General features: G+C 45.5%; 1 pseudogene; it reads right to left on the minus strand.

The window, feature by feature from the left end:
• Positions 1–339: 339 nt before the first annotated feature.
• LOC109773256 (DExH-box ATP-dependent RNA helicase DExH12-like) lies at positions 340–9,679 on the minus strand (annotated as a pseudogene).
• Positions 9,680–18,121: the final 8,442 nt, after the last annotated feature.

Raw genomic sequence — 18,121 nt, forward strand, 5'->3', positions numbered from 1 at the left:
AAATATAACCTCAGCTACTCCTATACCAAGATTTCATCGACTTCATGAACAATTGCAGTCACCGATCCATGAGACTGCAAGTTGACCGAACAGATTGAAATCCGAAGCAAGGCGTTCTTTAATTTATTTTGTATAGGTACCACGGTGCATATTTGTGCCTAAAGACTATTAGGAACTAAATAAATGCCAGCGATCCAATGAAACATGGAACTGATCATCAAACCACCTCAAGTTGGCCTTTGATCAACAAAAATGGCAGGCCATGTGGCCGTGAGCTAGTCAAGTAGGAGTACTTTCTCCGTTGCAAACCGTGAGGCGCCCACACATCGCAAGACTTAGTTTTGACCAAAAAATTAGATAATTAATATGTGAGTTGACACACAAGTGATATTAACTATTCCAACAAGATCCTTTCTGTATCACTTGCTGGTCAAACCTAAATTTTGACATGCATGAACGGCCTTACATTTTGCCACGAATTAAGTACTGCGTGCACGTTCAGTCCTGCCACTCCTTCCAAATTCCAAAAAATGGAGGTCTTCTAGCAATCATCAAACATTCAAGAAAAGACGGATAGTAGTGTATTCTAGCAACAACGGAACATTCTAGAAAATATTGGCTAGTGTAATACAGTTAAGAATCCCTGCACAAATTCAGCTAAAACCAATAGGAACATAAGAGAGAAATTGACAAGATTCAGTTGTGCATTTGTCTTCTTATTTCAGATTCCAGTTTCAGTAGATTTTGATAGTTTTTTATTTTTCCAATTGCATCGAGTAGACTAACCCTTGAGATTATGTGCCAATTTTCTTTCAAAATTTTCATGACCATTAGAAAAGCTTACCAGAGTCGATACTTAGGAAAAACAAAAAAGGTGTTTGTACCAGTGGCACCCCCTCTTGACTGTTGACTTGACTCCACACTCTGTGCATTCTGCTATGCATCCAAAACAAAGAGGTGACTACTTTCGGAGAGAGAAAAAAAATAGTTGCAACTTTCAAAAAAGAAACGGTCGAGCACTTAACTAGTAGCTCATCACTATTTTAAACATCCGCTGCACCTCAGATCCTTGTTAACCTGTTCAAATTAGGATAGCATCAAGCCGTAGCATATGGACAAGTTTTGACACTATTCGAAGACCATAGTTATACAATTCGCGAGGCCTGTTCGTTCAGAGAGTTGTGGGAAATGGCTACACTGTAGAGTGCAGACGCCATGTATCAAACACATACATTGCTCATCCAACAGCGCCAAAACACTATACCCATGCACTATCATTCATGTTTTGACAGTTCAAAAATATATATGATTCAGGTTTTATGTTCATAAATCTGTTCTAGTATATCCACTTCGTGTCACAAACAACCCTAACAGACCAAGAAGCAACACCATGACATGCAAGAATATAGATCTGGTGGTGCAAGTATTGAGCCGTTTGGCTTGCATTCTCCAGGAATAGCAGTGCATACAAGAAACTCAGCATCAGACGTTACCTGAGCAACTACTTCTCTTCGGATCAATCCCCTCCGGCATCCTTCACGTTCACAGTGAACACGTATTCCTGATCAATGCCCAGATAGGAATCTGACATCAAGAAAACCATGTAATCCTTCTTCCCTGCTTCTGCAGGAGCGACGAACTCGAGCTTGAGGCTAGCCCTTTGCAGCACTGCAACCCACTTGATTGCCAGCAACTGGTCGCTGGAGCTATCACCAATCACGAGCCACCAGCCTTCCAGCCTGGGCTTAGGATACCTCGGGGCATGAACTGGCCCAACCTCAGATGGCAAGTTCGTCATGTCACGCTCTAGAGTAACCTGCAAAGTTACAATGCCACTGGCTCTAATATCATCACCTTCACAGACTTCATACGACATTCCGATATTCGGGAGCCGTTCGATGAATCAGTGATGTCCTTGAGCTGAGAGTTTGGTAACTGCAGCAGGTTCTGCATCTTGTCTGCACTCAGCTCGGCAAGATCAAAGATGCTCTCAATGCCATTTTCCTGCCATCTCTCAGTTAACTCCTTGGTGAAGTGGGGGAGTTGAAGCAGCATAGAATCACGATCCCACATGCCTTGTGTCACCATCTGACTAAGCTCCATTGCCTTAAGAGCCAGGCTGAGCCATCCATTGCTGGAGATAACATCAACCAATGACTTGATCAATCTAGGTGCAGGAAGGAGTATCTCCCGTTGGCCGGCTGCCAGGTTCCCTACAACCGTTTGCCTCGAGAAATGTGCTTGCAGCAGCGCGTTCGCCTTGACGTGTACATCATCATTCTTAGAATTCTCAGCAGAAAATCTCTGGTGACGAACTAGCGTCTCAATGGATTCTTCCTCACCTCGGCAACTTGGAAGCTCTGCATATTCTGATGCAGAAGCTAGAATCTCCAGGAGACCTTTCATCTTAGTCTTCTGGGTTATCATTGAACTGAACCGTTCGATAGTCTTGTAGCTGATGTAGTAGTACGAGGCTATGAGACCAAGGTTGAGGGGCTTCAGAAACGTATCCTCTTCTATAACCACACACTTGCTTGACTCAAGGTCGTCCAATACTGTCTCCACTAGCTCAGAAAGATGATCAGACACATGCCTGTGACCTGTTCCCTGCAGATTGTAGTAGTTAGGGTTCTTGGTCAGCCTCCGGTACATGAAAGTCCAAGTAAGATAATCCACAGCAGCTTGCTTGTTTTCTACAACACCACAAACAACTTCAGCATTCATATGATCATGCAAATTATGGTGAAGATGGCTCTCAACAGGGAAGGCCTCTGAAAGGAACTTCCTGTGGTATTCCTTGCGAGGTGCATGGCACAATATAAGATAGTTTTAAATAGCGCGCTAAGCCTCTTAGCGGCGGACCTTTTCTAAATGCTATAGCGAGCTATTTAAAATGTTTGTTCATTTGTTTGGATCAAAGTCTCTCAGCGCAAGACCTTCTGTAAATGCTATAGCGTGCTATAGCGGAGCTATAGCGGGCTATTTAAAACAGTGAATATAACACATTTCCCTGAGTTATCTTGAAGAGGCCTGCTGGCATGACCCATCATTTGTAGCAGATCACTGACTGGATAGTCAGTGACACTGCCCCACCCATCAGAATACTGTGTTCCCATCACAACAACCAAATGGGAAGGCAGTGATCTTCCCCAGCACATTGTGCTGCTCACGACACACACTTGGATCTTCCCACAAAGGAACAGCTGAGTCACAACTTCCTGATCAAGATCACTTAGAGCCTCATGCAAGTAGCCTACACCACATTTCAGCATATTTACAAGCGTTTCTTCATTGACACCTCTCGTGTACGTATCCATCTCATCTTCTGACCCAAGAAGGAAAGGTGTTCCACAACCTTCAGCATTTGAGTATGCGCACAAGTCCAACGCAGTAAACCTTGCGTGCTTCATTGCCGGTACAAATACCAGTGCAGGCTTACCATGCTTTGCATGTTGTCTGATAGCATTGTACGTAGGCTTTGCCATTGCTTGCATCCTTGCTTCAAAGTTTGCTATGTCCACACCCTGAATGTGTATTTCTAAAGGTACCGCCGCACTGCTGGAGGGAAATTGAAAAGGCCATGAGAGGTGGCACCAATCCACTCTCCGAGATCTTTAGCATTCGCAAGTGATGCTGAAAGCGCTACGATCCGGATGTTGCTGCAGGTATGATTTGCAATACACCTCATCCTTGAAACAATGATATCCAAAACATGTCCCTTCTCAGATCCAATTAGGTGAAGCTCATCGACAATGAATAAACCGACCTGTTGGATGTGTTTCCTCTGTTTCCACCGGCGTGAGAGTGAATCCCACTTCTCATGAGTGCTAATAATAATTTCCCCTTTATCAAGAAGCTTCAAATCACGTGCAGTTTCACCAGTTAGCTCAACTACACAGGCGAATTCTCCAAATTTCATCTCCCAGTCCCTGTATCTTTCTTTCGCCAGAGCTTCAATAGGCGCTATATACACAATTCGCATGTTGGTTTCACCAGATACTGCCTTTTGGTGGTTCCTTAGTATCGCAAACTTCGCACATATGGTCTTCCCGCTGCCTGTTGGAGCAGCAACCAAAACACTATGATCACTGTTATACAAGACACTGAACACTTGAGTCTGGATGGGGTTGAAATGTTTCCAGGCACTATAAAGGCCTTCATATCGTGCATTCCTCAGTGCGGTAACAGGTAGTGGTTGCAGATCAAGCAATTCGGTTGGTGGAGCATGTTTGTCTGGAAGAACCAAGTGCCTAAATGAGACTGGAAGAATTGTCCGAGATCCAAGCCACTTGTCAGATACGACGTGTATAAAGTACAGAGGGGGCAATGGCTCATATATTGGCACTGTGAAATTAAGTGTATGATCTTCATTCAGTCGTTGTTTCTTAAGCGTGAAGTATTCATGGTGAAGAATGCACTCGCTGTCATTGTCCTCAACAAGAATCCAAAAAGGTTCAACATATCCATGTATCTTATCATCCCACTGGAAATCAGGTGTAAGAGTCAGCTCAAAACCCAAAACTGTACGAGTAATTGGTTGGACATGGGCTGAAAGGTTCAACTTTGGTAACTGGTGGATGCACTGGTATAACCGCCTCCCCATCTTGGGATAACGGATCAGCTCACCAATTTCCTGTGATGATAGGTCAAAGTACCTCTCCCAAGCCAATTCCTTTTTCTCCAGTTTCATCAGGATTTCATTTGGAATGCCAGGAAACTGGCGCAAAGGAGTTTGGACACTCCACATCTGCTTATCAATCATCGTGCAAAGATTCAGAGCCTTCTCTGCTAGTTGAGACCATCCTCTCTTCAAAACTATCTCAAATATTGCTCTTGAGAGGCGACCAGCACTCTGCATCATGGAGAATAAAAACAAATATGTAAGAACAATAACTAAATAAGCAAGCAATTCAAATCAGGAGCTGCATTCAGAAGAAGGAACATGTTACCTGTTTGATATAGACCATATCAGAGCCAAGGGAGAGGCCCTCTAGCTTAAGCCCAGAAATATATGCTTGGAGCAGAACATTGATCTTTGTGCTGGGCTCCTCCAAGCTCTCTTTCACAGGAATCGGCACACGATCCAAAATCTTTTCCAGCTCCATCTTCTCATCTTTTCTGACACTAACATACTTAAATTCCTCACTAAGAGAGAACAATTGGCACAGCTCAATGTAACCCATCGTAGGCTTCAGGTACTCGTTGTAAGTTGAAATAGTCCTGTGACTAATATAGTAATAACTAGAGATCCTCCCTAGGTCAGTAGCCTGAAAGTATCCAGTTCTCTTATCATACTTCAAATTATTCCTATCCAATAGATTTGCAGCTGAGTGTACCTGCAGCAGCACAGAAGTACAGGAATCAGCAATGGAACAGGAGAACAATATTAAAGCACAAGCATACAACACCTTACGAATATATGGATGACACTTCCCTACAGCTTTGCACCAGTATCAAGATTGCGAGTTCAATACTTCCATTAACAGTGTTTCTTTGCTACCCTACAAACACATCTGGTGACAAGACTCTGCTCCAAAGAGACAACAGAACAAAATATGAACCCACGCAAGCAGACGCGCTTTTTGCTGTTCCCAGGGGCAGCATCCAATTATAAATCACTCTCCCTCCGTTCACTATTATAAGATGTTCTAACTTTTTTCTAAATGGGATGTATGTAGGCACGTTTTAGTGTGTTTGTTCACTCATTTCAGTCCGTATGTAGTCCATATTGAAATATCCAAAACAGCTTATGATAGTGAATGGAGGGAGTACCTTTACTATGATGCTACTGTCTAATTTGATGTAGCCATTTCACTGCATGGGAAATAACTTCACACCAATATAGTACTCCCTCTGTACCAAAATATATGACGTTTTTTGGTTTTGCATAGTGCATAAAAAACGAATTATATTTTGTTACGGAGGGAGTATCTTATTGTAATGGCCCAAGGACGACATTACTACATTCCATTGAAAACACAGTATTGTATGAACGTAACATTTCAATGTACCCAGGAAAATTTTCAGGAGAGATCATTTATGCTCAACAACTGTTCGACACTAGGATTTGAAGACACCACAAACATATTCGGACACAGCTTAGAAAAAAACCTAGGAAACAGGTGGCAATATAAACATGCAATTAGAGGATATATTCAAGCACAATAGCCAACACGATGCTGGATAAATAAAATAAAAGGACATGTAATTACTATGAACCTTCAAAAAACAGAACATAAGTATGGCATGTGCTTACCAAGTCAGCTCTCCTTTCATCTAGTGTTCTGTCTCTCTCCATGATATCTTCAGGTAGGCCATACAATGTTGGATTCCGGAGCATCCGGATGTAGAGGTAAGTGTATCCAAGCCACGAGCATGCCTCCTGGGCATTCTGAATAGTTCCAAGAACAATCTCTGCATTTAACTGATCGGCCAGTTTGGATATAAACTGACTCTCAATAGGCAGCTGTTGACTCATAAGAGACAGGTAGTATTGCAATTCACTGTGGCTTGTTAAGATTATACCCTCTCCATGTGTGTCATACTGAGGCCTGCCTGCACGACCAAGCATCTGCATGACATCCAGCGGACTTAGTTCTGTCCAAGCGCCCTTTTCTGAATTGTAAATCTGGGTACCCTTTATAATAACAGTGTGTGCAGGTAGATTGACACCCCATGCAAGGGTGGCTGTCGAAATAAGGACCTGTATATGCTTATCAACAAAAAGTTTCTCAACAAGTTCACGGTCTACCCTTGCCAACCCAGCATGATGAATAGCAAACCCATATGGCAAAAGGTCTTTAAGGTCACTACTTTTGACAAGTTCTGCATGAGCACAAAGGATCTCTTGACTTGCACTGTCATCCTTCAGAAAGCGAGCCAACACGTCATTAGCCAATGCAGTGTCTCTGATGGCACGAGCAGTTTGCGCTGTCTCCTTCCTTGAGTGCACAAATATAAGCACTTGGTGCTTACCAGCAGCAGCCATAACCTTCTCATAACAAATCTCATTCATCAACTGAAACCTCTGCAGTGGCTTCCTCGCTGTGATTCCGATGTACTGTTGAGCTAGAGGGCAAGGTCGGTAACTGTTATCAAAATGGAAGAGACCGCCTGAGCAAACACGCAAGAATACCGCAATATCTTCATAATTTGGGAGAGTTGCAGAGAGGCCAACTAGGCGGATATGTTCCCTGGTCATTTCAATCTGCCGTACTGTTCTAGAAACAATACTCTCCAGAACAGGCCCTCTGTTATCATGGAGTAGATGGATCTCATCAATGATTAGAAGCTTTACCAGTTGAGTATAGATTCTATCACCTGATTTCCTTGTGACAATATCCCATTTCTCAGGTGTAGTGACAATTATCTGTGTCTCATCAATCTGTTGTTTGGTCAGGTTCTGATCTCCACTAAGCTCACTAACAGTGACATTGTACTCTTTCAGCCGCGCTGACAAATTTCCAACAACTTCAGCAACCAAAGCTTTCATTGGGGCCACATAGACAATTTTGTACTTTGTATTATCAAATTCACCATCCTTCATATGCAAACCAATCTGCTGAAGAATTGTAAGCACGGCCACATTGGTTTTCCCAGCACCCGTTGGAGCACAGAGAAGGATGTTATCTGGTTTGTAAAGGGCAGTATCATAAACCTTGCTCTGAACTCTATTAAGTTGAGTCATCCCAGCAAAAGCTGGTCGGGCCCACTCTGGCATATCAGATATCTTCACAATCTTCTCTGCAGATTCATATGGCATAGGTCGCAAGGCTGGCACATGGACTTCCTCGTAACCCCTCTGAGGGGTTCTAAATGATCCTGGAGGAAGTTCACATTTTTTGTTGGACATCAAGAGACTACCTTGGTGGAAAGAAAGGTTATCAAGATCAAGCAGCTGCCTCTGGCCTTTGAACCATCCACTTTTGATATCAACTGCCTTACTATCCCTCGCACCATCAGTCCCAGCGCTGTTATTTTTTAGGAGCCTCTTAGCCTCATCCCTGATACTTCTCTCCAGATTCTTCTGCCTCTCCTTTGCAGATGCTCTCGTTGCATGTAGCTGCTCCAAAATTGGAGCTAATCTTGGGTTACTCATCATCTCTTCTGCTATCTTCTTCCGCTGTTCCTGATCTTCAGCCCTGGCTAAGAAGGTACACCAAACTATCTTGAGTCGGTTGTGAAGCAGCAATTTAATGAGATCAAAATTCTTGTAGTCCAGCAGCGTGACAAGCCGATTCTCAACATCTCTGTCGTCACCCTCAGCGATCACCTTCAAGATCTCCTCGGCAAGCTTCTGGCTGTGCTGGGGGTCGATATCTTCATATGCTTGTGATATCTTCCTCTGAAGCCAGTAAGCATCAATGTCTTGCACGTCTAAAGTCAGATCCTTGTTGCAGCTCTGCAGATCATCGTCATACAACTCACCACCCGTTTGCATAGTTCCAGGAACGTTCAACTCGACAAGGTCATCTTCATTCTCACCATCCAGCTCATCTTGCACCTGATCAAGACAAGCAAATGAAAACCCTGTAAGTTCATGTAAGATGCTTCAGTGAGGAAAATCAACAGAGAAATTCTAGACAGAAGATTCAGCTAGATGTGCATACCTGATAAAGGTTATGCTCCTTATCATCCTCATCCTCTTCGAACTCAACAGTAATGCCAATATCATCATCGAATGGCATGTCTGTGCCATCACCAGAAGGCACACCGGCAGAATCATGGAAATCGTGATGAGCTTCCCAATGGAGACGAGCTGGTGGAACATCTGACCCGAGACAGGGTTGATGAGCTTCTCTATTACCTTCTTCTTGTCAGGGTTCCTGATCCTGTCGTCCTTGAGAGCGGCAAGCACCTCGTCCGCGGCATCGCCAAGCACGTCGAGGGGCTGCCCGCCGAGCTGCCGCTGGATGACGCTGAGCAGCGCCTCGTAGGCGGTGCGCGTCTCCCTGGTCCGGGGCTTGTAGAGGGCGTCGTGCGCGAGCGAGAGCACGTTGTCCTCGGGCCGCACGGAGCCGCGGCGCACGCGCTTGGCGTCGCGGTGGGGGAGGTCGGCGGAGGCCGCATCCCGGGCCTTCTTCCCGCGGGACTCGCCTCGCTTCTCCTCTAGCCCGGGAGGCCTGGTCCGGACGGCGCGGTCGCCGAAGCTCCTCGCGCGGATCCTGCCGCTGAGGGTCTGCGGCTCGCCGGTGGGCTCGTGATGCGCGTCGCGGGGGCGCGAGCCGGTGTTGACGACGAGGTTGGAGTTGGCGCCGTAGTCGTACTGCCTCGAGCGCGCGCGCGCATCGGCGCCACCGCCCGGGCTCTCCATGGCTGCAGCTCGGGTCGCGGAAGAGCGGGGAGGAATTAGTTGGGCACCGGCCCAATGTGGATCGAATCGGAGAGGTCGGGCTAGGATTGGGAGGGAGAGGAGGGAGGGCTCGTTACCTTGGGTTCGGCGAGTGGAGCGCCGGCTCGGCGCCTCCCCGTCGACGCGTGGCTCCTGGGGGAGGAGCTGCGGCGTCCGGTGGCAGCGCGTCGGAGGCGGGGAAGAGGGGTTTGGGGTTTGATCTGTGGCGACGGTGCGGGAGACTGGTGCTATAGGAGACGAGCCATGGTCGGTTGGAGGCGAAGCGCGTGCGGAACCGACTATGGCGAGCGGGCGCGCGGAACCGACTATGGCGCGCGGGCGTGGCCGGAGGCGGGGCAGCGGGTCAACGGGGTCGACCTCGTGGGCTCATGATCACCGGCATTTTTTTTTTGTTTGAGGAACCGGCACTTCTTCACTCTTTCACGAGCAGGCCATCCAAAGCCCAACAAGCCCAGAAGCAGAGGCCCATTTACAAGGTGATGGCCAGGCTGACCTGTTTTTTCTAAACACCAGCCCGTTTCCCCTTTTCCTTTCCTGACGTGCCTTTTTTTTTAAAAAAACAAGGTTTTCCACTGGTTCATATATTTTTTTTAAATGCAACCAAATTCCTAACAATTCATCTCCTCATAAGTGCCACAGCAGCACGATAACATCAACTTGTAAAAGCAAAAGGAGCAAAAACAAAACAAAGTTAACGCCATCAGCACGGGATCACAGATCTGAGAAGGAGATAAGTAGAGGTCTCGTTAGACCAGTTGGTGTTCTTATAAGAAGGTATCTTAGCGGGGCTTGTCTGTAGTAGATCACCAAGCGATCCTCAACAATTCGCCTCTCTTCTTGTCCAGATACATATGTTGGGTCCATTAGAGCGAAGTGTGCGGATTTGCATAACAACTCCACACACGCAACTCCCTTTCCATGCAGCAATGTACCTCCCTAATACTTCTCCAGGTCTGATGAGGACATGACTACCTTGAATACGACCAAAAATATTGCATACATGCATATTTGTCAGGTGATTTCTAGTGCAAACTATTCAATAATCTATTTATGTTATCCAGAACAAAAATACTTCACACACTTTTGTGTTTTGTCTAATTGCAGGTGTATGGGACATTTGTACAATCCACATATGAAGATAAGGCAAAAGGAGAAGTTTAGGTTCTGTTCAAAAAGTCCTCTCACGTCATTTTTGGGCCAAGAGAAGATAGAGTCCAAGTCTCTCACGTTCTGGATTCAGATTCGGACTGCACAGACATACCTGACTCAAAACGCCAACAACTTTTTCATACGGACTCCGAATTGGGTGATTCTTTTTTTGTTGGAAACTAGATTTCGTGCTCTTTCCAACCCAATTGGATTCACCTTTAAATTCGTCCGGAGCATTGAGTTATGGTCGAAACAATCTGACGTTGCACCAGAATCCGAGTCAAACTACAAGTCCAAAGGTGTTGCATCACCTCCACTTGGGCCCATGAGCCTTGTACGACCTAGGGTTGGTTTTAGGCTGCCTTGGGACGTCCTCCCACCTCCTTGGCCGCCACCCCTTGCTCCTATATAAGTAGATCCATCTAGTAGCTTTTTCCTTGAAATTTGTTTAGTTAAAAGTTAGCCATTGCAACTTCGTGTACTTCGTTTGTGTCCAACGACCAGACCAAAACCGCTTACGGATTCCCACCACTATCAATACTTCATATATATTCACAATATTCAGATTGCATTATCATATTCTTGCTCGTTCTTCGATTGCTTGCAGGAATAGACCTTCGTGGTCAGGCTGATCGTGCTTCCGGCATCGTCAGTAACCTCAGGAGATTGGTTTAGCGATTGATAAGGCGCAACGTCGTGCACGTTTGTAGTCGGATCGTCAAAGTCGTCTCCACCAAATCGATAGTTATCATCTCATCGAAAGATCGGGACACCTTTGCCTCTATCAAGGTCTCGCTCGAAAGCACAAGTCATTTTGATTTATTTTTTCGTAAGGTCCACATGGTAGTTGCGCTAAAAATGTTAAGAAAAACAAAATAACATTTTTTTTCTTATACTACCACTTAAAACTGAATGCAAGTTTCTACCTATAACAACAACAAAAAGATCAAAGAGGAACAACCACATATGTGTTGCGACACCATGATAAAAATATCTCGTGTAGATTCAAACTCCAACATAAAATACATGTCATGTCATCCACCTCTCGACATTTAGATAAGTTGTTTTTGATCATGAGACGTTTTTAACCAAAAGCCAGAATAAGATATGGGTTGTTAGGGGAACAACAATGTCCCAAATTTGTGGAGAATAAATTTGCATAGCACCACCAAAGTTAACTGAAGAGTAGAAAGACTGTGAGGTATAAACCTAGATGAGCTCACATCACAGATAATTTCATCATCTTTGTCCTAAAGTGGATAAAGTGGAATGTGTTGTTTAAGAGAAAACTACAAATTCACAGTTTCTTGATCGACACATTGTCAAAAGGATAATTTCAAACCATGTCCATCACAAACTTTAGGAACACTAGATCTTGTTCATTATTAGGAACACTAGAATTACTGATAAAACGCAGCTAAAAAGGGCAATAGATGCAGAAAATAATGAAACACCTCAGGTGCTTGAATTTTTAGTTCGTCTTGGTCGATTTTCTCTCTCCCTGTCCAAGTCATTGCATAAAAATCAAACGGTTGCTCCTCTTCGCCCTCCTCCATCCCCGTGCCACTTGTCATCCTCTTCCTCCGAGAAATGAAATTTCTTCGCCTAGCCACGATTTCACCTCTCCTCGTGCCTTGCCTAGATGAGTTCTAGTTTGAGCCTTCGTCAGTGATATTGCGGTGTCCCCTCTACTGCACAAGCTCATTCTAATCCTACTGGAGGTCAGAGCTAAAAGCCCTCCTATTGTAAGTGCATCTAGTGCCACCCCTAGTTGGTTTTGAAGTATTGACGACAAACCTGGTTGAGGGACTAATGTGTTTGTGAGAATTGTAGGATAACACAAGTAGTAGTCCATCATTGAGTCGGTTTACCTACCGGAGATGACCCCTAAAAATGTATGAAGACATTGAAGACAATGGTGGTATGTGAAGATATTCACATTGAAGACTATGACAAGAGAAGGCATTGCGTGAAGACTATGGAGCGCGAAGACTTAGTTGTTTCGTTGTTTCCTTTTCTTCTTTGTTGAGTCGTAGGAACCACCGTACTGTTAAGTGGGGTCCCAGTGAACAAAGTCAGAGTGACTGAAGTGATGCTCAACCAAAATCCTATGTCTTCGAGCGAAGACAATGAGAGCAAATCTTATCCAGAGCTGGATGAGTCAGCTTTACTTGTAGCCCAAGTAAAGTTGCCGCGTGTGTTTGAAATCTGACCGTTGGAACACGTGTCAGTTCCTTAGTGACCCAGGGTCATTTCGGACAAATCAGGTCAGGTTGCCTAGTGGCTATAAATAGCCCACCCCCTACACCATAAATTGGTGGCTGCTCAGAGTTAGTGCACGACTTTTGTCGTTTGAGAGCAACCCACCTCCGAAGCTTTTGAGAGAGAGAAATCCTTGCGAGGACAAAGCACAAACACCCAGAGCCAAAGAGTGTTAGGCATCACTGAAGTCTTTCTGTCCGCGTGACCTGAAGACTTGTTACACTTGAGGACTGTGAATCCTCCAGCCGGTTAGGCGTCGCGTTCTGAGCATCCAAGAGTCATTGTGGATCGCCGGTGAACGAAGTCTGTGAAGGTTTGGAAGTCTACCTTGAAGACTTACCAGAGTGATTGGGCGAGGACTGGGTGTCCTTAGCTCAAGGGGAATAAGGTGAAGACGCGGTCTTCTGAGTTGAATCTCTGCCTCCCTAACCAGACGTACAGTTGTCACAACAACTGGAACTGGTCCAACAAATCCCGTGTCCTCAACAAGTGACTGGTTCTATCCTCTCCCTCTCCTTACTTACAGTTCGTCTTCATGAAGTCATTGCCTATTTGCTTTACCTATTTGTCTTCACTGTGTGACTACTATCGTTGTTTGGCTTCATACCATCTTCCATCCTGATCCTTACTACCTAGCTGCTATTAGTCTTCGTGTTTTCACTTCATTGCATACTTGACTATGGGTTGCTTAGTGTAGTTTACCTTCCGCTGCATATCAATAGGTTCATTTCTATTGTTTGTCTTCGAAACTCTCATGTTTTGAAGACTTTCATAAAAATCGCCTATTCACCCCCCTCTAGTCGATAACTAGCACTTTCACCTATCCGAACCTGCTAAACCTCCGACTCACTTCCATCGTCGTAGTCGTTTTCTGTTCGTCCACGGCTCGGCCTAGCGAGAATGTCATTGTCTACCATGACACCCTTTTCTCATGCTCGGAGCTCTGCACGCCTGCCCTTCTTCCTCCTCTGGAAATTGACTGCCACCAAAAAAATTCCATGCACCTGATGATTAGCAAACAAAACATAATTGGACAGAGGATTATACATACGATTAGATATGATTGGTCAAGGAAATCTAGAGTTTGTGACCACTAGCATTAATCCTTTTGATCCAAGACCCCAAAAGCCTCGAGTTAAAATTGCAAAGGTTATAGAGGCCCAAGCCTATTTTGAGTTTTTACCAATCAAAGTCACGATGGGAATGGGCCGGCCCACTCCAGCTCAGACCTGGTCCCCTCCGGCCCCTTTGTTCTCCTTAGGGACATGCAACCGACCGAATGGTCCAATATCAAGTAGCCTCATGTTCCATTGGGCAACATCATTCGCCCGATTTTAATATTGGATTGCACAAAAACAATGAGCTTTCATACATCAGTATTATTTCAACTAGCATTATATAGTTAAAAGATTTTTAGTAAGTTAAGATATTTAGAATGTATTTGTTCAAAAGAAAAAGATGCAACTTCGTTAGTATTTCTACCATGAATCATTTGCAACATAAAATAGCATATTTGTAACTCTGAAACAAATGCAGTCTTGGATTCGTAGTTTGAAGAGATCATATAAGCACAAGGGTAACAACCTTGCAAAGGTATGTGCATTGCAACGACGAGACTTGATTTTCTACCATGCACGGGAGGTCCCGTGCATGGTCTAGTTGGCACTTTTTGTAGAATACCCTATTCATACGTCTAGAACTATGCATCAACATTAAGTGATACATGGGCCCAATAATGCAAATTAAATGTCATCCCTGTGCGGAGCCAGTCTATCTATACAAAAGCTAGCATTTTATTTTCTTGTGAGATATTAATTCATCAATATATTTTGAATATTAATTGCATATTAAAATAGTTTCAAATATTTAAATTCCTAACGACATGCTCTTTAAAACAAGGTTAATATTGAATATATTTTAATTGAATTTCAATTTCATCAGCATATTTCACTCATTTTTTTAAACTGATTTAACTCATTTTAAAAAGCATATTCCAGTCATTTAAAATAATCATGTATCTCAAAATGTTGACTTTACACATTCCAAAAAATGCTTTTACTCAGTTGGAACAAACTATTTGCTTAATTCAGAAAAACGATTTCACCAATTTCAATAAAATAATTTCACTCAATTTTTATTTGTATTTCACTCATTGAAAATCATTTCAATAACTGATTTAATCATTAAAAATTTCTAAAGGTTGAAATTATAACGTGTTTAGAATATATCCAAGGTTGATCTTGTTCTAAAGGTCTTGATGCGACGCGTTCAAATATATAAAAACTTCCAAAAAAGGAATTTTGGTTTCAAAGATATTAGATTTTGTAAAGGAAACTAAAAATGATGGATTTTGAGAGGAAGAGAGGAGATGTTGTCAGCCATGCATGTGTCACAGTTTGTGTGTGAGAGAGAGAAACGCATGCATGGCATTAAGTGGACTGACATGATACAATGCTATATTAATGCGAATGGCATACTCTATACGTAGCATAGTTTGCATGCACTCGAATCTCCAGCATAATTCAGCGATGGATGCATGCACTGGACCTCCGGTGCATGGGAGAATCGCTTTTCTCGCGACACTACAACCTTGAGCTACTAAAATTGGATCGACCCGCTTGTTCAGTTTTCTTATGAAGCCGACTCAGTGACCCATCGGCCTTAAAATTACGGAAATGCTAAAATTATGATATCGATTTTTAAGCATGGCAAAAAAATGTTTTAGGGCTAATTACGTACGTGTCGTGGGTATGATAATTTTCTTCAGCAAGCATGACAAGTACCGATAAAAAAATTGAATATGTTAGGATTTCCACTCTTGTTGAAGAGAATTGCCAGGCTCACAACTCGTAATTTGTTATAAAGACGTTTGATTTACCATATTTAAAAGTCTAACGTCAGATTTGCAGCGATGTTCTAAAATTTACAACTTCGAATGTAACGTCGGTCCATTCCCGTCGTGAGATCAAACCCAGTTGGCAAGACGACTTGAGTTGGCAGCTCGAAAGCGACATCCGGCCGGAGGCCAACGGAGAACGACCATGTGTCACAGTTGGAACTCTCTGGTCGCTTCACCGGCGAGACACCTGTGTACTCTGGCTCCTTTGTTTAGTGCTAAAGCGTCGCGAGTCACTCACGGGTTAGGTTTGATTCTCCACATGGATAGGAATGGCAGCATATGTTGTCAAGATGGTGAATTCAGGTATATTGTTTGTAATATTTTATAAGGTTCTCGAAAATAATCAATAAAATAGCCGATCTTCCGGATGCAGAGGCGAGAGGTCATCCTCCTTTTTTAAAAAAAAGTTTGATTCTCCATAAACTCGAAGGATCAAATGAGCAGCATAACATCACTCCTCACTCCTTGAACCGTGCCTACCGTTTCGTATGCTCGAATCACGTAACGGAGCTGGCCGCTTTAACGTCGTGTGTACTAGTACTTCACAGAACTCACGACGAGCGCTTGAAGTGCTGGCCAGAATGGACGATCGCGTCTCGGTTATTGAAGCAGACAAGGACAGCCCTTTCTCGTGTTGCAGCGTTAGGGCATCTACAACGCCAATCCTTTTAATACGCATGATTCAAGACATGTTTTGTTATCAAACACGGACCTGTATCGGTCCAACCCACAATGAGAAATAAACTATGAGGCGTCCGGGACACTGCCACGTCCGTTCCTAACTACTATTCTGATCCCAAAAAAAAAAATTCACCCGCCTCTCCCGCACATTTAATCCGATGCACGCGCCGTTTCCCGTGTCGCATCAATGCCGGCCTAGGGCATGCAACGGCCGGCATTGATGCCACGTGATGTGACCGGACAGGAGCTGACCGGCGCGACCTTTTAGGAGCCACCGCTTCAATATGGACGCAGCTTCCTGAAGAACCAACTCCAGCCGCTGCGCCGCATCGAAGCGGTTAACCGTCCGTTCGCATGGCCTGGCAGAGGCTATATAAGCCGTGCTCCGGTGCCGTCCACATCACACTCTGCATGTCCTTGTCCTCACCTCCCCTCTTCCTTCACAACTCGGCGATGGGTAAGTCGTGGGCCTCGGTGGCGGCAGGCGGCGGCTCCGGAACGGGGTCCGGAGGTTCATGGTGAGGCCGCCCTCGAACTCCGGGGCCGTCGTCCTTAACTGCAACTGGCTTCTTGGAGAAGGTGGAGATCATTATCTTCTCTGTCGATGAGGAGGACCAACCGCCGCAGCAGTCGCTGATGTTGCAGGGCGCAGTCTACGCCGTTACTGACGAGGAGTACGGGCAGCGGATGGAGCTCATGCTCCGTCGCTCCGTCCTTCACGTCAACGACCCGATGACGCCACCGGAGACGCTCCTTCACGTCAAGTCGGAGCCTGCATCCCCTACCCATTGTCCCCTGTGCAACCACGGCGGCCAAATCGGACGCTGCGTGAAGGAGGAGCGGCGCTCTCCGTTGCCCCGCCGCGTCAAGAAGGAGCGGCGCTGCCACCGCCCCCAATGCGACTGCCGCGAAGGCGGGTGGTCGCCTTCGCCACTACCTCTGCGGCGACAGCAGCTTGTCCTCCCGGAGTGCCCTAACGACGCCTGAGTACGCCGACAGGGAGCGACGACGACGGGACAGGCGCAACGCAGCGCGTCGGTCGGAGTTCGCCGACTTCGACGTCCCGCCGCCACACATCGAGGCGGACCCGGAGCAGGTGTAAGCCTGGGTCGTCGACCCCTCCTAGACGACGGCGGAGGTGACCAAGCGCCGTATCCGCCACCTCGACGGGGAGATGGGCACGACGAGGTGTGGTCTCTCAGTGACACCGTCGTCGCCACCGCCTCCTCCAAGGCCCGCCGCCCTCTACGTCGTCGATGGCCACGGCCGCACTGCACAAGGCGCAAGAGAAAGCGGAGATGATCATCCGCGAGCATTAGATTGCTGCCGGGAAGCCATACCGCGACGCTGCACCCTTCCGCCGTCCGAAACCCGACTTCGGCGACGATGGAGGAGGAGCCGCCGGCCAGTCCGGCATGGCCTACGAGGCCACCGTCAAGTATAAGTTAGTGTAGGTTAGATCCTTTTTACGGTTTTTAGTTCATCATACGAAATATCGTCCAGAGTTTTATGTAAACATTATCCTAGTTGAAATGAATATCGTGTGGTGTGTTTGAGTTTACACCAAATTTATTCATTTTCGTTAAAATTCATTTAAAATATAATCGGATATATGTGGATAGCTTTGGATGATCGGCTCTCGTATCAGTGTTCGCGGACAAGTCCCTTAGTCACGATCGGATGTGGGAGAAAATTTACGGGTGAGCGGTTTGGGATGCCATTCCCCGACCCCGGCCCCCGTGATACGGCGGCACGGCGCCGTTGAAGCTGTCGGCGCA

The sequence above is a fragment of the Aegilops tauschii genome, chromosome 7, assembly GCF_002575655.3.
Source record: "Aegilops tauschii subsp. strangulata cultivar AL8/78 chromosome 7, Aet v6.0, whole genome shotgun sequence".
NCBI classification, from domain to species: Eukaryota; Viridiplantae; Streptophyta; class Magnoliopsida; order Poales; family Poaceae; genus Aegilops; species Aegilops tauschii.